Source organism: Ambystoma mexicanum, chromosome 3p, assembly GCF_040938575.1.
Source record: "Ambystoma mexicanum isolate Mex_15411 chromosome 3p, UKY_AmexF1_1, whole genome shotgun sequence".
In the NCBI taxonomy this organism is placed as follows: domain Eukaryota; kingdom Metazoa; phylum Chordata; class Amphibia; order Caudata; family Ambystomatidae; genus Ambystoma; species Ambystoma mexicanum.
Genome location: NC_090925.1, coordinates 486,555,834 through 486,580,735, shown reverse-complemented (window position 1 = coordinate 486,580,735; position 24,902 = coordinate 486,555,834). Strand labels below are relative to the sequence as shown.

At 53.4% G+C, this 24,902-nt stretch overlaps 1 protein-coding gene across 1 annotated transcript in view; it reads right to left on the bottom strand.

Annotated features, from left to right (window-relative positions):
* Positions 1-24,902, bottom strand: part of ATP9A (ATPase phospholipid transporting 9A (putative)) — a 1,385,006-nt gene that overhangs the window by 826,475 nt on the left and 533,629 nt on the right. The gene's annotated exons all lie outside the window — the stretch shown is intronic.

Here is a 24,902-nt window from a genome sequence, read left to right as displayed (position 1 = left end):
GAATGCAAGGAATGAGGATCACCAATGTGAGTGACAGCACGCGTTTTAGCATTTGCCTGGACCCGATTGGTCCACCCTTATTCAAAGGCGGAGAGGCAGGAGAATAGTTTCTATGTTCTTGGTCCGGCGCGTCCGATCACGAGAGGCTGCAGGTATGCAGGGGCCAGCCAGAGAGAGGAAAACAGTGCATCCCATGGAGACCGCATTCTGAGGAGCCTCACCAACCGGGAAACAAACCGAAGCAGAGGCAAGCCGCCTGCTCCGGAGCAGAGCCACAAAAGTGCAGGGAAACAGATGCCGAGCAGCGGACGAAACACAGAGAGGTCCGGCGAGGATGCCGGAAAGCACAGGAAGCCACCAAAAGACCCGAGAGACCCACAAGCAACCAGAGAGGGTCAGCCCAAACCATATGATATGATATGATAGTTTATTTATATAGCGCCTATACACAGTGTGTTTCAAAGCGCTTCAAGGCAAGAGAGGGAACAAGGGAAAAAACAATGACATTCTTACAGGCCATGAACAGTAAGGATGTGAAATTAACTATCATACTCGGCCTGACGACATATCAGATAGTGCAAGAGCCAAAACATAGATAAGGGAGGGGGAGAGTGGGAAGGAAATGGAAACAGACAGGCGACTACCATACTAGGCCTGACAACATTTCTGGTAGAGCCGGAAAAAAAACAAGAGGTGAGGGAGAGGGGTGCAGAAAGGTAGGGGAGGAACAAAACAAGCGACTATCATATTAGGCCCGACGACATTTCAGATAGTGCTGGAGGGGGGTTCGGGAGGAAAAAAACAGTAAGGGGAGGGAGGAGGAGACAGACGAGGTTGCTATCATACTAGGCCCAGGGACAATTCTGGTAGAGTAAGTGCATAGAAGAAAGTAAAGGGAGGAGATAGGAAAGGGGAGAAGGGAAAGGAGGAGAGAACAGAGAGTTAGCAGTCAAAAGAGTGGAGAAGCAAGAGGGGAGAGTGAATACAATTGCAGAAGTCAGTAGTAACACATAATGTTGCAAGCCAGGATACAAGATGAAGATGGGAACAGCATGATTCAGGGCCACCATGAGTACAAGATGCAAAAGAAGTTCAGCATGAGAGTTGAGAAAGGGTGACGCACCATGAATGAATGAAGTCCATAAAAGTCAAATCCAGCATTGTCCACAAGATGGTGATGGTGAAACCAGAATGTATCAGGACAGACTCCTGCAGAAATAGGCTTGAGTGGGGTGAAGGGGGGAGCAGGGTAGAAGAATCAAGCAAAACAGGCAACACCTGTGTGCGAGAATGGGGGGCACAAGAGAACATCACGGGGGGACCAGAGGGAGTAACATGTTGGTGCATGCCTACCTGCTGTCTGAGGTGGCTGTTCCCAAGGTTGAGGAACAGGAGGTGGGGGGCAAGAGACATGAGACATTAAGGTGGGAGAATAACCACGTGAAAGGGGTCTGAACCCCATTTTGGAAAGGTAAAGAGTGAAAGTACGAACTTTGCCTATTTAAGCACCAACGTCCACAGACCTTGTCAGGAGAGTAAACCAAGGGTGTGGGTTACAGAGAAAGAGAATTGAAAAAAACATACAACTGAAGGGGGCCTGGGACCCATACTGGGGGATGAAACCCCTGGTCTTCACAAAAAGGGAACATGCACTTTGTGGATGCAAGAAAGTATCAGAGACCTTGGCAGGAAAGTGAACCAAGGTTGAGACTGGAAGAAGAAGAGAGCTGGAAACATCATAAAGTGAAGGGGCTCTGGGACCCAAAAGGAGGACAAATACCCCAAATCAAAAATGCAAAGCTTGCATATACACAGGAAACCCAAAGACCTTGACAGGAGAGTAAACCAAGGCGGTGGGTCAAAGAGAATAGCAAGTACCCTCCTTTTCAGGAGAGTAAGACTCTGGGGTAAAGGGAGTCTTGTGGAACTTTTGCTCGATTTTCTACACCTTCTGGAGCTTTTATGTTTGGATGACAAGATCAGACTACAGGTCGGCAGTCAAGAGACATTTTCCTCTTGCACATAGTACTTAGTTTAGCTTGTGAGGGACAGGGTAGGTTTTAGACACAGGATGGCAAATTTTACTGTGGACATTCTGATGCCGACAGTTTCATCAGCTAGTTTTGTCAAGGCAGGGAAACCCCTCTTGGAGATGTGGCTAATTAGGCTTTCCTCCAACTCCCCCATTTTACTTTATAACAAAAATCTTTGCCAAACAACATGCCCCCCTTGTGTCCATCTCTTACTCCTAGAACCTCACATCACACTGTCTAAGGAGGTCCCTGGATAAGCCACTTCTAGAGGACTGAGTCCCCCAATTTCTATTACGTCTTACAGGTAATACTTTCCTATAAGGACCACTTAACACAAATAAAAAAAGGTTAACTGTGCAATGCATTTCACAATTGGAAATACATGGAATTGATTCCCATTCCCAATTTATGCTACTATGAAAGGCTGCATTAATTTAAAATGCTGTTCTCATATAGCACTTCTTGCTGGATTCCTCCAGCTTCTACGCAGTGTAAATTAATAGTTAGTCACTGTAGTTTAATGTTAAAGGTATTTGTACCGCGCACTGTCACCAACGGAATTGGTCCCCAGGCGCTCAGGCGGATCTGTAAACGATAAAGGTGGGATGCGTTAGTAAGGTGAAGAAGGGAGTAGGGTAGTGAGAGGAGTGGTGTTCTGTTGGCAGCTTCAACTCGGTATACATCGGGTGCTGAGCTTTGGTGCGGGTATCGAATCGGAGTCAGTTCGCGTGTGCGGTTGTTCCGGATTATGTGTTGTTGCAGTGTTGTGCGAGAGATGGTTGTATGAGTTTTTTGAGTGAGATAAGTATGCAGAGTTTGAGCTTATATTGGTTAGTGGGTTACCTGACCTTTACCCTGCTAACATTCACAGTTCTGTCTGAGTGTGGCACTTGCCGGCCCTCACATTCCGATCCAGACGCGGCGCAGACCAACGCTCAGGACTCCATCCAGGTGTGGTCATGCCAACACTCACACTCCCACCAGATGCGGCGCAGGCTAGTGTCTGGAGACCCGTCCAGGTGTGGGCATGCTAACATTCACAACTCCATCTGAGCGCCACGTAGGCTTGTGTTCACAACTCTAGGTGTGGCCCATGTTAGCATTCACGTTTTGCTAGGTGCGGGCATGTTGTCCTTCAATCGATCCTATCCAGATGCGACGCAGGCCAGCGTCTGTCTAGATGAGTCTGCCTGTCTGGATGTGTTCGTCCGGTACGTGCGAGTCGGAAAGTAAATTGGGCTTTCGTGTGGGTCTAGGTATGTGGTCAGTCTCTGCAGCCTTCCTTTGTGGCTATTTTCCATGATGTCTTATGCTCTGTCGAGTAGTTGGTTCTTTGGTTTGAGTGTTTGTCCAATTTGAGAGTGGTCGAGGTTGGAGTTATTTTCGTCATTGTTTTAATGTCTGGGCATTCTAGGGCGTCTCCGGTGTGGTTATGCTTTGAAGAGCCACAATTTGAGGAGTTTCCTGAATGCTAGGTGGTTTGTTGTATTCTGTATATTCTTAGGTAGGTCATTCCAGGTTTTAGGTGCCTGGTGAGAGAAAGATGATCCTCCGAGTTTTTTTCTGTTGTAGGGTTTTGGTTCCAGGTGTATGTCGGTGCTTGATCTTAGTGTTCTTGTCGGTTGGTGTAGGCATAGTTTGTCGCTTAGGAATTCTGCGCCATGTTTGTGTATTGCTCTGTGCGTGATGCACATGGCCTTGAACTTTATTTGCTGTTTCAATGGTAGCCAGTGTAGTATTTTTAGCGCGGGTGTGGTGTGTTCTCTTCTGGGTAGCTGCATTTTGTATCCTTTGCAGTTTTTTTAGAAGTCGTTCGGGCATGCCCAGGTATAGGCTATTGGCATAGTCCACTCTGGACATGATCAGAGCGATGATGGTGTTTTGTTGGCGAATGACAGGAAGGATCCTTTTTGCTGCTCGCAGGAGGAAGAAACATTTCTTGATTACCGAGTTTACTTGTGGCTCCAGAGTGAGGTGGTTATCCATCAGGACCTCTAGGTTTTTTTTACAGTTGATGGTTCTGGTGTGGTGCTGAGGTCTCTTGGCCAGGGGATGTAGTTGATGTCTCCTCCCTTTTTTGAAACAATCATTATCTCTTTTTTGCCTGGGTTGATTTTGAGATGGTTGAGGTTCGTCCAGTTGAATATGTCACAAAGGCAATTCTCTAGTGTAGTGTTTTCTTCTCGGGTGTCTTGTATGTTGAAGATTATTTGAGTATCATCGGCGTAGTTGTAGCATGTGAGGCCGTGTTTTTTGATGAGTTTGATTAATAGGTACATGTAGATGTTGAATAGAAGTGGGGAGAAGGATGATCCTTGTGGTACTCTGCACGTGGAGACTCTGGGTTTGGATTTACAAGGTTTCATCCATATTGTTTCTGTTCTGTTTGTTAGGAAGGATTTGATCCATAGTAGGGCAGTGTCTATTATCCCTAGTCCTTCTAATGTCTTTATAAGAATGGCGTGGTTGACAGTGTCGAAGGTTGCAGACAGATCAAGGAGGATCAGGGCGGTCCTGTTGTCTGAGTCTGTGTTTGTTTTTAGGTCGTCCCATATTGAGAGGAGAGCCGATTCTGTTCCTCTCATAGGTCTGAAGCCAACTTGTGCCTGGTCTAGTAGGCAATGCTCTTCTATGAATTCTTGGGTTATTTGGTAAAAGTACGTTTCTAGCAGTTTGGCTATGTAGGGTATGTTGGAGATGGGTCTGTAGTTAGATAAGTCCTCTACTTTTCCTGTTGTGTCTTTTGAGTAGTGGCTTGATGTAAGCCGATTTGAAGGCCTGCGGTACTTTACCTGTTGAGATTGAGAGGTTAAAGAGGTTCCTGTGGTATTCCATGGGGGTTCCTCGTTTGAGAATTGTTTTGTATATGTCCGGGGGTCAAGGGTCTTCAGGAGAGCCTGATTTGTTGCTTTGGTTTACCAGTTTGACGAAAGCCTCAACTGATATTTCTGGGAAGTTTCGTAGCTTGTTTGTGTGTTCCTCGTCTGTGTTGGTGGGGTTTGAGCTGTGAACGCTTGGTCTGTTTTGTATGGTGTGTTGGATGGAGGTTATTTTGTTTTTGAAGTGGTCTCCGAGGTCCTCGCAGAGTTTTGTCGATGGGATTGGCGTGTGGTTGCAGGCCGGTGGGTTTTTTATTTCATTTATGATTTTGAATAGTTCTTTTTGAGCGTTTGGTGCTCTGAAGATTCGGTTGTCGAATTGTTTCCTCTTCGCTTTTTGTATTTCCTTTTATATGCGCAGATCTGTTGTAGGTATTTCAGTTTGTTTGCGGTGTTGTTGTTCCTCCATTCAGCTTCTAGTTTTCGGTTTTTCCTTTTCATGGCGTTGAGTAGTGGGGTGAACCATTTTGCTGTAGTTTTCTTGCGTGATGGGGTGAAGGGCTTTTCTTTGGCGATGTCGTCAAGGGTTGTTGCGATCCAGGTATGAAGTAGGGCAACTTTTTGGTCTAGGTCTGCTTCTTCCATGGTTGATGCTTGTGGTTTGCTGAGTTCTAGGAGCTCGGTTAGATTGGAGTTTTTTATGGTTCTCCAATTTCTTTTCATCCTGATGGGTTGCTTTTCTTGTGGCTTTTTTGTCAGAGCGGCCGTTGTGATTATGAACGGAATAATGAGGTGGTCGCTCCAGAGTATTTGAATTGGGGTGCCGTGGTGATGAGATCCTTGTTGGCGAAGATTGCGTCAAGTGTGTGCCCTGCTGAGTGGGTTGCTCCTTTGACTAGTTGTTGTAGGTTCATGGCTGCTGGTTGGGCGGTTAAGGATTTCTGTGTGGTTGTGGTTTCTTCGTCGAACCAGATGTAGAAATCTCCAAGGATGATCAGATGATTGTACTTTATGGCTAGGGTAGTGACTAACATACTTTTAGGCCATAGTCCCCTTTCCTCCATACTGTATGGGCGTCCCTCGTGAGGGAAGGGAGACGGAACCGTTTTCACTAGAAAAACGGTCTTCCGGGGCGTGGCCTGGAGCGCCAGCGATGTGGCTGCTCCCTTAATGGCCTCCGTCTGAGTCCCGCGGCATCTAGCGGAAAGCAGCCTTTGTAGCGGGCATCCAACAAAGATTTTCGGCTCTCCGAACACATGAGACTGTGAGGCACTCCTGGGAGCCTTCCGCATCGGCTGGCAGCCTGGGAGACCCTGATACAGCCTGCCCGGCGTTACCCCCCAGGCCTGAGGTCCCGCATTTAAAAATGGGCGCCGGGAGCTACAAGCTCAGCCTGACGATGTGAATGACGGGCGTAGCTTCTGTGCGACTGCGAAGCTGTCGGATGGTGGACGGAGCATGAGGAGAGCTGAATAAACGACCCTCAGGGGGCCGGGAGGAGGCTGGTGAAGGGGTCCGAGGATCGGTGCCTTCCTTCCCCCACCCCGAGCGGCAGGATGCGCCGTAACAGCATTCCAGAAGGCGGCGTCCGCCCGCTGCTGACGGACCGGTGGGGGGTGTGAGCCGAACCAGCAGATCTTAGAGAAGCGATCCCAACGGGACCCCTGTGTGGAGCCGGCGTGCCTTTGGAGGGGTGCTGCGACACAGCTCCGGAACAGGGAGAATCCTCTGCGGTCTGAAACTCGTCCCGCATAGGAGACGGACTGGGAGCCGTCATCTCCGGGTGCCTCACGAGCCCGGTAGCAAGCCCAGCGAGACTGAACCTGCTGAAGTTGGGCCACACAACGCGCTGATACCCAGGTAGGCGCCCCTGTGGCTTAGTGCAGCCCACATCTGCTCCGGCCCCGTCCCTGTTTGTGGGGGAGGGCTGCCCCGCGGTGCCTCATCCCGAGCCGCTGGTGAGCTCACCCTATATTGGACAGCCTAGTAAGGCCACGATTCCGATGAAGCAGCTAAATCCTAGCAGCCTGAACCCCGGGAGATAGCTCTGCCTAGCTCAGTCCGTCAACCCCGGATTACCAGCCCTAAACTAGCCTCGCCTGAGCATCTAAACTGACCACTCAACGCTTGACCTGGTCCTCCGACCAATCAAATTCCTGGGGCGCCCCGGCCCACTTTCCTTCCCTCAGGTCAACCCACTCTTGGAAGTAGTCGGCTCTTGAGGCCCCAAAACACCCTGCTATCACAGAATCCTCTCTTATTCCTCGTAGGATCCCACCGGGAAAGACACTGCTCTAACATCGCATCTTTTCCCCCTACGAAGCATCGATTCGCCACCTAAGGGGTACCTACGGACAAACCCGGCACAGCCCCCTGTCTGGTCTCCCAGGATAGAACTCTAAGAGCGTTGCAATGACGAAGGCTGTGAAGGGTACCAAAAACACTGACATATCCACGATGCTCCTAGCCACAGACAAGGCCAAGAAATCGGACCCCCCGAAACTCACTCCGCAGAAGTCCTCGGAGGAACTGGGAAAGTTGGTAACAAAGGGGGATACGCAGGCCTTTATGCTGGATATTAAAGTAGAGTTTTGGTCTTGCATCGCCGAATTTACCGCAAAACTTGAACACACGGAACAACGGCTCACAGAGGCCGAGCAAAGACTGAATGAGGTCGAAGATATGACTCAAAGCCATGATGCATCCATAATAGAGATGCAACAAGCGATTCGGACCCTCCAGAGCAAAGGTGAGCTATTGGAATTTAAGCAGGAAGACATGGAAAATCGGGCCCGAAGAAATAATCTGCGCATCCGTGGGGTACCCTCGTCTATCCCAGACAAAGGTCTCCCAGACCCAATTGATCCTTGATCGGACCCATAGGCTACGCCCAAAACGGGGAGTATCCTCGGATTCCCCACCCGATGTGATAACGAGGGTCCATTTTTACTCTACTAAGGAAGCTCTGGCAGTGATTAGTCGCACCAAAGACAAATTATCCTTCATGAGCGCCCCACTGCAGATCTACCAAGATCTCTCCCTGATGACCCTACAAAAAAGAAGAGCGCTGAAACCCCTGACCCAATTCCTGCAGAGCCAGAAGATCCGATACAGATGGCAGTTTCCGACAGCCCTCCAATTCGCCTACCAAGGGGTCCAGCGCTCGATCAGTCACCTGGAAGACGCTGAATCTATCCTCCACCCGGCTTCCCAGAGAACTTCGCCCCCTGCAGTCCGCCCTCTACTCCAGATGACCCGACGAAACCTCCCCAGAAGCAAGCTCATCAGGCCTAGTCAAAGACGCAGAGACGCAGAAAATGAAACAGCTCCACAAGAACCTCAGTTTAGAGGTTCCTACCCGCTACAATATGAAAGCTAACAAGTTTGCCGCGGGACCTTCACGGTCCATACCCCCACTCCAAGGTGTATGTCATCGTTTCACCCTTGGAGACAAACCCATTATTGGATGATGCCCCTAGCCCTGTTGGCTCCTGAGACAAAGTCTGCCCTGTTGGCCAGGGGATCCGCTGGAGAGAAAATCCTGGCCTCCCCTAAAAAGTTAAGTTTGGCCTCCCATTGGAGGGAACATAAAACTCGATCACTGGAGAGCGACATCGAAATCAAGCCCATTGATGATGCCTGACCCCCTCCATTCCTCTCCCTCAAAAGCGTCCCACCTACTCAACGAAGAGCGGGACCCTCCTCAGCCACATCGGAAACTGCGATTCCTGTCGATCAATGTCAGAGGCCTGAACGCACCGTAGAAAAGAAAATCTATCCTACAACATATCCAGAACGAGAAGGCCTCAGTGATATTCCTCCAGGAAACCCACCTGATCCCAGGTGACTTCTCTAGGCTCCGGAGCAGGCAATTCCACTCATGCATCGATCTCCTGCTAGCTTCTCCCCAAGCATTAGCCTTCTCGGACGATGTAATCATTGGCCCCAGAATCTTGTCAGATCATGCCCCCATCATACTAACGATGAGAGCCCATGACCCGGAACCTCCTCCAAAGCGCAAATGGTCACTCTATGACCCGATCCTGGGCGATATGGCATTGAGGGACTTGACAGTGAAAGCTATCAAATACTTCTTTAACGAAAATAAGAATGAGGACACCTCACCGGCCAATACATGGGATGCGATGAAGGCAGTGGTTAGAGGGGTCCTGATCTCACAAGGGACAGCCTATCACAGGAAGAGGCGTCAAATCCGCCAGACCCTACAAGTCGAAGTAGAGAAAGCGGAAGCAACATGCAAAGCAAATAACTGGACGCCTAAATCCCACTGGGCCCTCCAGATAGCCCAGAAGAGGCTGGAAGCACACTACGCGGAAGGCACAGCCCAGATTCTGGCCAGAACTAAGCAAAGCTACTATGCTAAAGGAAGCAAAGCGAATAAGTTCCTAGTGGAAAAACTGGCAAGGATAAGGAAGAGAAATGCAATCTTAGCCCTCCGAGACTCGCAAGGGAGAGTCCAATTTGCAGAGAAAGACAAGCAGCAGATCGCAACGGCCCATCTCATTGACACGATGACGGCGTCCCCTAGTTCCCCACGAGATCAACAGGCTTACCTCCGAGACGCAGCTCTTCCCCAGATCCCCCAAGCGACCAGAGAGGACCTAGAATCCCTGATCTCATGTGAGGAAGTGGACACGGCCATTAAGAGCCTTAGGGCCTCATTACACGGACGGCGGTAAGGGTTAACGGTCACCGTTAATGGCAACGGTGACCGTTAACCCTTACCGCCGTACTACGAGGTCCCTTAGCGGGTTGGTGCTCTAACGCCTGCTTTTTGCAGGCGTTAAAAACCAACCCGCTAAGGGACCTCGGAGCTAATTACGGCACCGCAAAATTGCGGTGCCGTAATTAGCGCCTTCCCCATTCCCATAGAGCCCTATGGGGCAGAAATGGGAATGGGGAAGGGCAATGGCGGAAGGGGGATTTACCGCCCCACCGACCTTGGGATGGGGCGGTAAATCCCCTTACCGCCAAGGCGGTGCCGGTAATTTACCGGCATGGCCAGGGTGCTAATAGCACCCTGGATCACCGCCTTCCGTGTAATGAGGCCCTTAAACTGAGAGCCCCAGGCCCGGACGGGTTCTCGACACGTTTCTATAAAATCTTCCACCCCCAGCTGGTGACCCCCTTGACGACTCTGTTTAATTCCTTCGCAGTCACGGGAGCAATCACCCCATCGATGCAGGAGTCGATCACAGTCCTGGCCCTAAAACCAGGAAAGGACCCGAGGGACATCACGGCTTATAGACCGATTTCCCTATTAAATCTAAACGCCAACATATACTCAAAAGTCCTGGCCAACCGATTGGCGAAAGTATTCCCTGATATTATCGACCCGGACCAAACTGGCTTTATAATGAACAGATCTGCCCCAACAATATACGCAGAGTTCTAAACATGGTTGAGATAACGCAGCGAGTGTCACGAAAATTAGCAGTGCTGGCTCTAGACGCGACTAAGGCCTTCGATAAAGTAGACTGGTCTTCCCTCCGGCTCACTCTGGAGTCCTTTCACTTTGGCCCCTCATTTCAGAAATATATCCTGGCGAATTACCAATCCTCGATAACTATGCTTCGAGTCAACGGCCACCTATCTGGTCCGATCCCCCTATCCTGTGGGACCAGACAGGGATGCCCTCTGTCCCCCTTGCTCTTCGCCTTAATTATGGAACCCCTCGCCCAACGAATCCGTCTGAACCCCAGAATTAAAGGCCTCCAGGTAGGCCCCACCCAACATAAAATAGCACTATACGCTGATGATGTGATGCTGACTATAATGGACACCGCCCAATCAATAAGGTCCTCCCTAGCAGAAATCCACTCCTTCGGCAAGGCATCAGGCTTCGCTATAAACTTCCCGAAATCTTCCGCCATAAGGGTGAGACTAAACTCAGAGGATAGAAGATCTTTTGGAGCCCTCTGCTCGATCCCCCTATCAGAAAAGGCGATATCTTACCTGGGGGTCCAAACCACAGCCCGCCCGGAAGACACCTATAGGGCAAACTTTCAGCCGTTATTAGAAGTCCTTGGAAGAAGACCTCGAATGATGGCGCTCACAGGAAATCTCACTTCTGGGCCGCATAGCGGCATGTAAGATGAACCTCCTCCCGCGCTTCCTCTATGCTTGCTCAGCCCTTCCTACTCTGATCCCTAGGCCCCCACTTCAACGACTCCAAAGAAAAATGTTGCATTTCATCTGGAAAGGTAAGAAGCCAAGGATTCCACTGAAAACGATGCTGACCAGTCCGAATCTAGGAGGCCTGGGAGTCCCGGATCTCCAGAAATATCAGATAGCGGCGCAACTGGCCCACACTCGAGCCGGGATCATCAGCTCGAAACGACCAGAGTGGACGGAAATTGAACAGTCCCACCTACCCCTCCCCCTTCGCTTCCTCTTGCACCTGCCTCCCGCCTCAAGAAGATCATGGCCAGCCACTCTATCGTCCACCAAGCTCACCCTGAAAGCCTGGGAATGGACACGTAAACATAGGGGTATCCCAAGGGACCTGGGCCCATCCGCCCCAGTCTTTCACAATCCGGCGTTCTCACCAGGAGCCCACCCCGCGAATTTTAACAACTGGATCTCGGGCGGCCTCAGCTCCCTAGGCCAGCTTTTTGATGGGAATCACCCCCTCAACTTGTAAATGTAAGAGCGCCTTCAATCTAAGGGAAACGGACAGATTCTTATATGCTCAGTTACGACACTGGTGCTCCCATCCATCAATTCGCCAGTCAGCAACCCGAGAGTTAGACCCCATGGAGCCGACACTCGCAGACCCTCTGCATCGAGGGCGAATCTCGACGATTTACAAACTATTGCAGCCGAACTCTCTCATTTCCAGACCGTCCTACATGACACAATGGGAAACTGACCTAGGCCATCCGATAGAGGATCAGACATGGATAGACATTTGGTCTCGCACTCGCTCTTCTTCATTCTGCATCACCAATCATGAGTGCGCCCATAAACTGCTTCTAAGATGTTACTCACCACTCCGACTACACAGCATTAACCAATCCTTAGACCCCCAGTGTTGGCGCCATTGTGGCCTCCCGGGTTCATTTATTCACATGTGGTGGTTGTGCCCAGTGGTGGCAAAATTCTGGTCCCAATGCACTCTGGCGATCGCGGATATCACAAAGATCACGTTGCCTCTTGCTCCAGCATCAATCTTACTGGGAGCCCCGATCCCAGGCTTATACCGAAGATCTGGCAGGTCTGCAGCCCTCCTGACTCAGCTACTATTAGCTGCCAAGATCACGGTAGCACGGACATGGAAATCTCCAGATGGCCCACTGATAATCCTGTGGTGGCTAAAACTATGGGATATTTTTATCGCAGAGAAAATCACAGCGACGAGTAGGGGCCTGCTTCATCGTTTCATGAACATTTGGTCACCACTGGTGGACTATGATGAGAGCTACCCAGCTCTCACATTCAAGCTGAGGGCGATAGCAAACGCCCTGGCGGCCGAGCGCTTGGACTTGGTGCTCAGAGATGAGGAGCAAGAAACGGGTACAGACTGAAAGTCCGCGAGAGGAGGGTGGAGGGATAGCCGAAAGGAAAGAAACTCATGGGCTTGATAAATGACTAAGTATTACTTGCTGTAATGTATGTTCTCCTGTGTATTGACCAAAAATAAACATGTTTAAAAAGAAAAAACAGTCTTCCCCTTTAAATTTCACCTGACTCTACCCACCGGCGCCACTCCTCAGTCCCCATTGACGTGACGACAATATGCAACATTGTCTAATGACACCAGTATTATTTAGTGTAAGGGGGGGGATGGTGGGACGTATGGAGGAAAGGGGACTATGGACCAAGAGTACGTTAGTCACTATGGTAACTAACTATTAATTACTCTTGCGTCCCGTCCCCTTTCCTCCATACTGTATGGGCGATTACAAGTGAGTGTAGCCCTAGGGTGGAGAGGAGACCCTCTTTAAGCAAAGAGGTTTCTCAAAACCGCCTGACCGAAAGCTACATCTGACCTAGAGGCGACGTCCAGACAGTAGTGCTTGCAAAAAGTAGAGGGGGTGGCCGACGTGGCCGCCCTACTGATGACCTGCCACGGAACATGGCGTTGGAATGCAATAGCCATGCTCTTGGCCACGATAGCACGAGCATGCAAATTAGCCGGAACTGGCTTGTGCTGCCACTCATAGGCCTCCTTGATGGCTGCGACCATCCACCTAGAGATGGAGGCTTTGGAAGCCTGATACCCTGGCCTTGCACCTCCGAAAGTAACAAAAAGGGCATCCGACTTGCAGAAATCCTTGGTCCTGTCCAAGTAATACTTCAGAGCGCGTCTGACATCGAGGCAATGCAACACTCTGAGGTTCATCCTTGGAATTGGAGAAGAAAGTAGGTAGAACAATCTCCGCGTTAAGGTGGAAGGCGGATGAGACCTTGGGTAGGAAGGCAGGGTGCGTCCGGAGGACCACCTTGTCCTTGTGAAACATGGTGTAGGGCTCTGAAGCCACGAGGGCCTGGATCTCGCTGACCCTGTGAGCTGAGGGGAGGCCCACGAGCAGAGCTCTCTTTAGGGTTACCCATTTTATGCCAGCGGAAGCCATTGGCTCAAACAGTTTGTGGGCCAAAGCGCCCAATACCACGTTGAGGTCACAGGCTGGGTGAGGCCTCTTTATGGGTGGGTAGAGTCTGTGGAGGCCCACCAGGTGCCGCTTGACCGCCGGGTTAGAGGAGGAAAAACCACCTTCTGAATTCCTGTAGGCACTATGGCTGCCAGGTAAGTGTGGCATGTGTCGACTTGCACTCCGGAGTGTGCGAGGTGTGCCGAAAAGGAGAGGACATTATCCAAAGAGCACTTGAGAGGGTCGATATCCTTAGAGCTGGCCCAATGACAGAATCTAGACCATTTGCTCTTGTATTGGCTCCTGGTAGCTTTGCTTCTGGCGCCCTGTATGATCTCCTGGTTAGCCTGCGATAGGTTCAAGTGTTTCAGAGTGAGCTGTTTAGGAACCATGCTGCGAGGGCTAGCTTGTGAGGAGCAGGGTGGAGGACCCTGCCCCCCTGCTGTGTCAGCAGCAGAGCTAGGCCCAGCGGTAGATGAATGGGAGGCCTGTCTGATAGGCTGAGTAACTCTGAGAACCATAGTCTCGCCGGCCACCAGGGAGCTATCCAAATGATGCTGAGGGGACACGATTGCTTTATCCTGCAGATCACCCTTGGACCAGGGAGGTGGACGGGAAGGCGTAAGCCCTCATGTAGTTCCACTGTAGCTGGAAGGTATCGCCCAGGGAGCCGGGTCCCTGCCCCTACCAGGAGGCTAACTGCTGGCATTTCTTGTTGACGTGGGAGGCAAACAGATCCACTTGGGGGTGCCTCCATGTGCAGAAGATTTCCTCCAAAACCAGGCCATTCAATTGCCACTCGTAATTGTCCGCCCCCAGGCTGCTGAGTCTGTCGGCCTCCAGGGTGGATTCCGCCAGGAGGTGGAATTTGTTACGTGCTGAAATCCTGCGGGCATTAGGGCGCGTGGGACTGGTGATACATACATTTACACCTGAGCCTCAAAATAATTGCGCTGCCCTCAAAGAAGGCTGCACGTAGTGCTTAGGGGTTAGATATGTTAATAGAATAAGGTTTCCAATGCTTTCCTGAAACAAACATAGTTGCCCTCCAGTCTCAGTGCCGCTGGTAATTTCTCCAGCATGGGGTCTGGCATGGATTCACATGCTCATGAATATTCCCCGTCGTCAGGCTGGGAATCCTCGGTAAAGAAAAAACCAGTATCAGTTTCGTTTCTGATCTGTCTTTCGTAGTAATAACCAATCACTGGTCTCTGCGTCATACTGACCACAGCCAATGACTGCCCTCTACCTAAGCACCGCCTCTGGCAGCCATCTTCAGATTTTTACCGCACGTTCATGTGTTGGGATCCTCGTGCTATTGCTCTCGAGCGTTAGTGCTATTTTTTCGCGCTTTTTCACAAAAACTTCGATTTTCGGTCAAAAGAGCCTCAAGCTCCACCGATCCTACATCCGATCAACGGGGACCCGTGTCGGATTCATCTGTGCCCCTCAAGGGTGAAGATTTCGTCGAGCTACACTTCGGAGGACTCCAGAAGCTTCTCAGGCCCGGTCTCGGAGATGGCCCAGGAGAAGGGAAGCTCGACGCCCGGAAAGCTGTTCAGGGCCTGCCCTGGATGCCAGCTGCAGAACGTCTTCAAGGAGGACGAACACTCTTTCTGCCTTTACTGCCTTCATGGGGACAAGACGCACGTGGAGAAGGACTGTGCGTTTTGCGGCAACATGTCGGAACGGACCATGAAGGACCGCCATCAACGTCTCGCCAGCTGGCTGGAGGGTAAGAGCCCGTCTGGCGAGAAGAAGAAGAAATCTGAGCGGTCTTCTAAGACCTTTGAGGGCGCCCCGGCGACGGGGGCCCAACATAAGGCCAAGCACCGCGAGTCCGCTGGCACCGGGAGCGCCGAACGGTCGGGCTCTACGGGCGCCAGGCAGGGCGCACCCTCCCCGGCACCATCAACCACGAGCCAACGCTCTGGGTCGGGTAAGAGGAAGGCCGAGCACCCGGCGAAGCTCCTGGAGAGACCCCGGTCGAGCTCTAAGGCAGAGGAGGAGCGTGGCAGTGCCCCCTCCCTCAAGGATAAGGCGGTGAGCGCACCTAAGGTGGTGAAGGCCTTGATCCATTCGACCAAGCCCTCTATCGAAACGGTCGCGGCGGCCCTGGCCCAGCCTGTGGAGGCTGCACCAGTGGTGGCGGCCTCGGGGCCCAGAATCTCCCTGCCTCCTCGGAGGGAGTCTTCTTTCGTGCCCATCGATAGGACCCCCGTGAAACCCTCCGTGGGGAAGAAGGGGGGGCAGGGCGTCGTCGTAGATTCGGCCTCAACCTCAGAAGAGGAACTGATCGAGGTCTTAAGCCACGGCCTAGGCGTGGAACAAGACCAGCCCGTCGGAATGGGCCCCGACGCAGGTGACGACGACGACATCGTCGAGGATACCGACGGGGCCCCTGCTCGCCCGTCGGATTCCCCTCTGCCAGCGCCGCAAGACAACTCAGCGGCCATTTTGTTGGCTATACAGTCCTTATGCTCCGAGATAAGGACGAGACTACCGTTACCGACGGAGGAACCTCTCCCGTCGGGGGATCCAGAACCGGGACCTTCTGGTGTTCCCCCTACCAAGAAAAGAAGGATCCATCCACCGCCTCCTTTTCAACCGTCGCGCCCCGTCCAGCCCTCCTCCCCGTCCACCCGAGGGGATGATACGGGGACTGACACGGCAGCGACGGGTACGGACGACGAGGCATACGACGAGGATTTTCCGTCGTCGCCTCCCCCCAGGGCTTCTCCGCCCGACGAGATTGGATCGTTCCACTCAATGATCGCCAGGGCATCCGAGCTTTTCCAACTCTGCCCTGAGGAGAAGAAAAAGGAAGGCTTCCTTTACCAACGGCGCGAGACCAAGAGGAAGACGGTCCTCGCAGTGCCTCTGTTGGACGACATTTGGGATGAGGGCCTTTCCCTCCTCAAGAACCCTTCCACGACGCCAGCGAAAAGAGACCGGTACGAGAAAAAGTACCGGGTCCCGGACTCGGCCCCCCTATGCCTCCGGGCGCAGCCTACCCCGGACTCCGTCGTCTCCGCGGCAGCCAGGAAGAAAGCGGGGGGGGGTGCGGCCTCCACGTCGACTTCCCCGCCGGACGGCGAGGGAAAGAAATTGGATGCCATGGGACGCAGAGTCATCTCGTCGGCGGCGACGACGATTAAAGCGGCCAACGCCTTGGCTATCGTGGCCCGCTACGACAGGGAACTCTGGTACAAGATAGCTCCCCTGCTGGATTTTCTGCCGGACGACAAGAGGGCGGAGGCCCTTGAGATCCTGCAGGAAGGTGAGGTGGCCTCGGACCACGCCATCACCGTGGCGACGGACATCGCCGACACTGGGTTCCGCCAGATGGGCAACGGCGTTTGCCTTCGACGTCGCGGATGGCTCAAGGCTACGGACTTTCGGCAGGACGTCCAGAACAGGGTCCTGGACATGCCCTTCGACGGGAACAACCTGTTTGGGAAGACAGTGGACGATTCCCTTCAGGCCATCAAGGCGGATACTGAGACGGCCCGGGCCCTTGGAGTGCTGCAGCAACGGCGGACGCCCTTTCGGAGCGGCGGAGGCAAGGGCGCCTCCAAAGGTTCCGGCGGCGGTTTCGCTTCCTACCGTCAAGCGGCCCGCTCGTCGTCGCAAGAGGCCTACAGAGGACGAGGCAAGTCTGGCGGCCCCCGCCGTCGTCGCCAAGGAGGCCAAGGCGGCAAGGCCGCGTCCAAGCAGGATTGAACCGGCCGTGGGGTCGGGCCCCCACCGAAGCACCCCGGTGGGAGGCCGGCTGGCGGGCTTCGTCAGCGTGTGGGAGTCCATCTCCACCGACCGTTGGGTGCTGGACGCCCTGGCCCGGGGCCACGCGCTCGAGTTTCAAAGAAGGTGCCCGCGCGTCCCCCCCGTGGCCAGGAAAGAACTTCACGTCCCTCAACTTCTCCTGGAGGTAAAGGCGATGCTCAGAAAGGGCGCCATCGAACTCGTCCCAAAGAGGCTTCGGGGCTCCGGAGTCTACTCGCGTTACTTCCTCGTGAAGAAGAAGACGGGAGGATGGCGCCCCATCCTGGACCTGCGACGCCTGAACAAGTTCTTCAAGGCGCAGAAGTTCCGGATGGTCACCCTCCAGCACGTCCTGGGTCAGCTGGAGGAAGGAGACTTCCTATCGTCGTTGGATTTGGAGGATGCCTACTTCCACATTCCCATCCTAAAGGGGCACCGAAAATTCCTCAGATTCGTGGTCCAAGGGCGTCATTACCAGTTCAAAGCCCTTCCCTTCGGACTGCGGTCGGCACCCAGGGTTTTCACCAAGTGCCTCGCACCGGTGGCGGCGCAGCTGCGCCGCGAGGGGATTCACGTCTACCCCTACCTGGACGACTGGCTCATCCGCGCCAAGACGAGGGAGCTCGCCGTGGTCCACACGGCAAGGACCGTCCAACTCCTCACGGACCTGGGATTCTCCGTGAACTACGCCAAATCCCACCTGGTGCCCGCGCAAGTCGCACTGTTTCTGGGAGCGAGGCTCGACACAGTGTCCCTTCTGGCCTCCCCGTCGGAGGAGAGGACCAGGACCATCTTGGGCAAGGTGCAACGGATGTTGGTGGCCGACGCGGCCAAGGTGAGGTCCATCAAGTCCCTCCTCGGGATGATGTCTTCCTGCATCTACCTCATTCCCATGTGCAGGCTCCGGATGCGCCCGTTGCAAGAGTTCCTGGATGCGCGCTGGATCCAGATGACGGGCAGCTTCGAGGAAAGGATCAAGCTCGACGAGAGTTTCCGACGAGCGATACGGTGGTGGGGCACCCGCGCGCATCTGACGGCGGGCATGGACTTCCAGACCCCAGCCCACCAGGTGACTGTGACCACGGATGCCTCCCTAGAAGGGTGGGGAGCGCACACCGAAAATCTGCACGCAAGGGGACTCTGGCTCCCGACGGAGAAGTCCCTGCATATCAACGTCCTGGAGCTCCGTGCAGTGTTTTGGGCCCTCAGGTCCTTCCTTCCGTCCCTCAAGGGCAAGGTGGTGAGGATCTTCACCGACAACACCACCACCATGTTTTACATCAGGAAACAGGGCGGAACCAGGTCCCCAGCGCTGTCCAAGGAGGCGCAGGACCTGTGGCATTGGGCCGTCGCCCAAGGGATTCTTCTGGTGCCGTTTCATCTGGCAGGGATAAAAAACACCATCGCCGACTCACTCAGCAGGGAGCTGCGCTCGTGCCACGAGTGGGAACTACGGCAGGATCTGGTGGATCGCCTCTTCCGACGGTGGGGCACACCCCAGATCGACCTGTTCGCGACGGCGACGAACACCAAGTGCCGGAGGTTCGCCAGCAGGTTTCCCCAGACGAGGAGCATGGGCGATGCTTTCTCGTTCCCCTGGGAGGGCCTGTTCCTCTACGCGTTCCCTCCCTTGCCTCTGCTAATCCGGCTCGTCAACCAGCTCAAGAGGTCACGGTGCAGGATGATCCTCGTCGCACCTGCGTGGCCGAGGCAGATATGGTTCCCGGACCTTCTGGACTTGTCGGCGTCCCCGCCAATCAAGCTGCCGGCGGACGCGGATCTACTCTCCAGGGAAGGAGGCGCCATCCTCCACCACGACCCGAAGTCGCTGAACTTGCAGGCCTGGCTCCTGCAGCGCTAGAGTTTGGAGGATACGACATACCGGCCGATTGCAGAGAGGTTCTTGCAAAGGCCAGGGCGTCCTCGACTCTTAAATGCTACGGACACAAATGGAAGAGGTTCTCTGTCTGGTGCCACGCACAGAAGGTTAACCCTCTACGGATTACGGCTCCCCAAGTGCTGCCGTACCTGCTGACGCTGGCCAAAGCTGGTCTGGCACACGCGTCCATCAAGATTCATCTTGCTGCGATCTCCCGATACACCAGAACCACGGGCCGGACGTCCTTGTGGTCTCATCGTCTGGTGAAAGAGTTCATGAAGGGACTGTTCAGATCGTTCCCGCCGGTGAAGGCTCCGGCCCCGGCGTGGGAGCTCAACGTGGTGCTGACCAAACTCATGGGACCTCCGTTCGAGCCTCTGCACTCGGCCCCGTTGAAGTTTCTATCGTGGAAAACAGCTTTTCTCGTGGCCATCACCTCCGCACGACGAGTGGGAGAGATCCAGGCCCTTTCCTGCAAGGCCCCGTACTTGACTTTCCACGACACGAGGGTAGTGCTCAGGACGCACCCCTCCTTCATGCCCAAGGTACCGTCGGACTTTCATCTCAACGAACCCTTGGTGTTACCTGTGTTCTTCCCGTCGCCTTCGTCGCCGGCTGAGAGGACTTTGCACTCGCTGGATGTAGCTAGAGCGCTGAAGTTCTACGTGGACCGCACGAAAGGTTTTCGGAAGACGTCACAACTCTTTGTGAACTTTGGACCTGTCAATCAGGGGAAGGCTCTCTCGAAGGCTTCCATCTCCAGATGGCTCTCCGGCTGTATCATGTACTGTCACCGGTTGGCAAACCGACCGCTGCCTGGCCGTCCGAGAGCCCATTCCACCAGAGCGATCGCAGCTACCACGGCGTTCCTATCTGGTGTGCCCCTGCTGGACATATGCAGGGCTGCTACGTGGAGGTCGACGCACACCTTCACGAAATTCTACTGCGTCGACCGGGATTCCAGGGAGGAGTCCAGGGTCGGCCAAGCAGTGCTGCGCAACCTGTTCGCCTGAGGTGAGCCTGGTGAGGAGGTAAGATGCTTAATGTTGAGTTGATGTGATGCTTAATGTTGAGCCTTTGCCACCTCCCGTGGTTGTGCATGTGTGTACTGCTATGTATTCTTTATTCATGAGCATGTGAATCCATGCCAGACCCCATGCTGGAGAAGGAACAAGTTACTTACCTGTAACTGTTGTTCTCCAGCATGGGTCTGGCATGGATTCACATGCGAACCCTCCCGCCTACCCCTCTGCGGCTCTTCACTTGGTCATACTGCCACTTCACGTGCTTCCAAATCTGAAGATGGCTGCCAGAGGCGGTGCTTAGGTAGAGGGCAGTCATTGGCTGTGGTCAGTATGACGCAGAGACCAGTGATTGGTTATTACTACGAAAGACAGATCAGAAACGAAACTGATACTGGTTTTTTCTTTACCGAGGATTCCCAGCCTGACGACGGGGAATATTCATGAGCATGTGAATCCATGCCAGACCCATGCTGGAGAACAACAGTTACAGGTAAGTAACTTGTTCCTTATTCCAACGTATTGCGGCCTGATCTACCCCTTCCCGACGACAACTTAACGGCAGTTATATTCAGAAGCCCTGCATCTGCTGATCTCAAGCATCTCCGGGGGACATACAGAGAAAATTGCTTTTTAAAGTAACTCGGAGCCTCCCCAAAAAGGCATCTGTGCACTCTAGTCATGGCCTTAAAATGTACTCTTTCTTCTATTCTGAGCCAATGAAGCTCCCTTCTGCCTGCTGATATATGTTCTCTATTTTTAATTTTCTTTACACACCGGACTGAATCGTTTTACAATACTTGGCACCTTTGGAGCTCTCTCTTCGTGGCTCCCAACAGCAAGGCGTTTCCATAGTCCAAGCGTGATATTACGATTGCTCTCGCAATCGTTGCAGTATTTTCTTCATTTATTAAGGGTCTTATCACTCTTAATAGACGCAGATAGTATGCGTTATTTTTGTGCAGGTAGTTGACCTAGGCTACAGAGCCGACCAACGCTTCTACCATCATCCCCAGCGTTTTTACTTGGGATGTTGTTGGGATGATGGCTTCTTTAATAGCGAAGGCTTTGTATTCAGCTCCCAGTTTGGATCTTGCTTGGCTAGACCTGAAGATCACGAGTTCCTGTCTTCGTGTTGTTTAGACACATCCCTTCATGGCCTTCAATTCAAGCCAGTTGATGTGGGACTCCTGTTCCAGCCAGGTCCAGACTCCATGGACGCTGTGGTTGTCCAGTGTGGCTCCCCAGCCCTCGAGGGAGGAGTCCGTCGTGACAGTGGCCTGAAGGAGAAGCTGCCGGAAGGGCTTGCCCCACCGTAGATTGAAGTCCGCAGAACACCAGAGGGTGGAGAGACGTGGGAATGACCACAGGCTCTGATTGTGAGCCCCTCTCCTGATTCCAGGAAGCTGCGAAGTGCAACTGTAGCCTCCTCATCCCGAGTCTTGTGGGGCACGGCCAGAAGGACCGCCGCCATAATGCCCATTAGGTGTTGGTACCACCAGGCTGAAGTCACAGTCTTGGAGAGGAAGTGAGTAGCAGCTCTCTTGATGGCCGTGATCTTGTCCTCCAAGGGAAACACCCTCTCTGAGACGGAGTCCCAGATGAGGCCCAGGAAGGTCAGTTTCTGCGTGGGTTACAGCTGAGACTTCTTGAGATTGAAAGTAAACCGCAGGTCATGGAGTGTGCTCATAAGTGTGGAGGAAGTGTGAAAAACCGGCTCCACAGATGAGGCCCTGACGAGGCAGTCGTCGAGGTATAGGTAGATGTGGTGGCCCTGGGCCCTGAGGAGAGCCGCCACCGCATTCATCAGTCTGGTGAATACCCTGGGGGCTGAGTTGAGGCTGAAGGGTAGAACCTTGTAGTGGAAAAGGCAGCCCATGATCCTGAAGCGCAGGAAGGACCAATGAGGCTGCCAAATCGTGACGTGTAGATAAGCGTCCTTCAGATCCAGGGAGCACATCCAGTCTCCCCTGTTCAGTGTCTTTGCAATGAGAGCTGGCATAAGCATCTTGAATTTGTGTAGAGGTACGGAGAGGTTGAGGGTGGAAAGGTCCAACACAATTCTCAGGCCAGCCTGGTTCTTATTCTGCATGGCAAAAATCCTGGACTAGAAGCCCAATCCTCTCTGGCAGCCTAGGACTTCTTCCGCTGCCTGGCTCTCGACGAGCAACCGGACTTCCACCAACAGAGTTGCTGTGCCAAACTGTGGGAGAAGAGGGGGAGAGGGAGGGATTGGTAGGCGGTACCCCGGGGAGACTACAGATAGGATCCAGGGATCCAAAAAATGTTGGCGCCAAAGTTGCACGTGAGAGGCAAGCCTGCCCCCCACCGGAGACACGTGGACCCAAAGGGGCGTGTCATTCCTTTTTTCCCTCTGAGGCTGCTGAGGAGGAGGGGGATTGGAAAAAACCCTTGCCCCCCACCCATGTTTTGTTGTTTCCTCCGATGCTGACTCAGGGAATGGTCAGGTTGCCTGGACCTCCGCTCCTGGAAGGCGCAGAACCCTGCAGGCACCTGCCCCTTGTCGGGGTGGGGTTGGACTGGATGTATGCCTTGGGCGTGGCCTTCGTAAGAATATATAAAGATTTAGTGGTCTGTGAGCTGTTCTTTTTATCTAATTCTTCATTTGTGGAGGAGTGGAAGAGGTCACTACCCTCGAATGGAAGGTCCAATATGCGTCCCTGGACTTCTGGGTTGAACTTCGTAGCCCAGAGCCAGGCCATCCTTCTCATGTCCGTGGCGATGCAGATGGCCCGGCCAGAGGTATCGATATGGGCCACTGGGGACTCTATGATGTCGGATGCTAGCAGCCTGGCTTCTCCTAGTCCCGCTTTGAAGCGAGCCTGGCTTTGGGGCGAGAGTCCCAGGGAGGGAGTCCATGATTTCCTGGCAGAGCCTTTGGTTAGCAGCTGCCAGCATGGCATCGACGTTGGCTTGACGCAGGTGCAGGGAGGCGTTGGAGTACTGCTTTTTCCCGTACTCCTCCAAGATCTTCTCCTTGCCTAGCAGCGCCGAGGACGACTGAGGCTTGGAATAGAGTGACGCTGCAGCGACCACTGAGGAGTGCGGCAGAGGATGACCCGAAAGCAAGAGTGTATCCCCCTCTAGCTGCCTGTACTTGGCGCTGAGGTGCCGATTGACAGGTTGGGCAGAGTGCGGCTTGAGCCACTCCTTCTTGGCCAGGGCAACAACGTCCTTCTGCATCGGGACCCCTATCTTGGAGGGGGCCTTAGCGTGAGGACTTCTGCCAGGACTCCCTCCTCGGGCTGCTCAACCTCAGGCTGGTTTTCTGCCAGGGCCGCAAGGCGCTCGTGGAAGGCCTTCGCTGACGATGGTGTGTCGGGTTCCTCCTCCTCGTCTGTGTCCACCTGCCTGCTCGGAGGATCCAGAACCGGTGGAAGAGTACTGGGTGCCGTGGGCTGCAGTGTGGGAACCGGAGCCTGTGGAACCGCCTGTACTTCCGGTGGCACAGGTGCTGGAACAGGAGCCGGCAAGGGAAGCACAGTAAGCGCTGAGGCCTGAGGCACCGGAGCCATTGGAGGACTGACTAAAGGTACCGGTAGGGTGACCTGAGGTAGCATGTCCCTGATAGCATCCCGAAGGATATATCCCATCTGCGGCATTCGCATCAGCGCCAGAAACCTTTCGGAGAACCGGTCTTCGGAGGCTCAGTAGTTGGCAGGAGATATTGATGGATTGGCCACTGGCTGCTGGTGCCAGAGGGCACTCTGTCTGGGATGCAGCGGGAACCTGCCCTGTGCTGCTGATGGATACGCTGTAGCCCACGTACCTGGTTGACCACAGTCCCACCGTGTGACTCATTGCTCGACCCGCTCTGCTGGAGGAGGCATTGGACGAGCGGCCATTTTGTGGAGCTGCGTGCCACATGCCGAAGCCGTGGTGCCTGGCTTGCTGGAACCAGCCCCGTCCAAGACACTTGGTGTTGGATCGTAAGGCTTATCCCACAACTCAAGCCAAGGCCTGGAAGGTGTAGAGCCCTTGGCAGAACTGCTGGTAGTGCTGCGTGAAGGTGCCCCCTTGGACAGGATGCCGATACTAGGGTGTTGCCCCTCAGGAGCTACCGCGGCAAAAAAAACCTTTGGTCCCTCAGCAACGATACCGTGAGGATCCGGAGACCACCTCGTCCAAGAGGCCGGTAACTGGACTACCCTTGGTACACGTGCTGGTAGTAGTGCCCGACAGGCCCCTCCCAGTTGGGCACTTCTTTGGAAAAGAGTCGCTTTTGCAGGGCGGGGTTTGCAGAATAGAGGCCTTACCTTAGGCATTGATCGAAGTTTAACAGAGTCCTTCAGTTCCTTAGGAGGTGATGTCTGGAAGAGCTCTCTCCACCTAGCTTGCTTGTTTTTCAGTGCCCGAGGTGTTACTGACACCATTGCGAAATGCCACAACGTGAGGCAGTAATCACCCTAAACAAGTTAATAGTTTGATTATAGGATTGCCTTGTGCAGCGTGTTCCCCTAAAGGCCCTCAAATGTCAATAGACACACAGTGGTGTTATTAACATAGTACAAAAGGTGGAAGTGGATTTGTATCATGCACAAACTTGATCAAGGCCACACAGTTAGGAGAGTTCAGACCAACTCCAGTGCCATTTGGCATTCTCATAACATGGACGCTCAGAACATGTGCATTGAGTCCAGAATTTGCTGCAACTGACAAACATATGAGATGAGCCTCAAAAGAGATAGTATTACCAGCTCCCTGGCAGCAGCACTTGATTTTGAGTCTATGTAGATCTGCCTTAATTTATG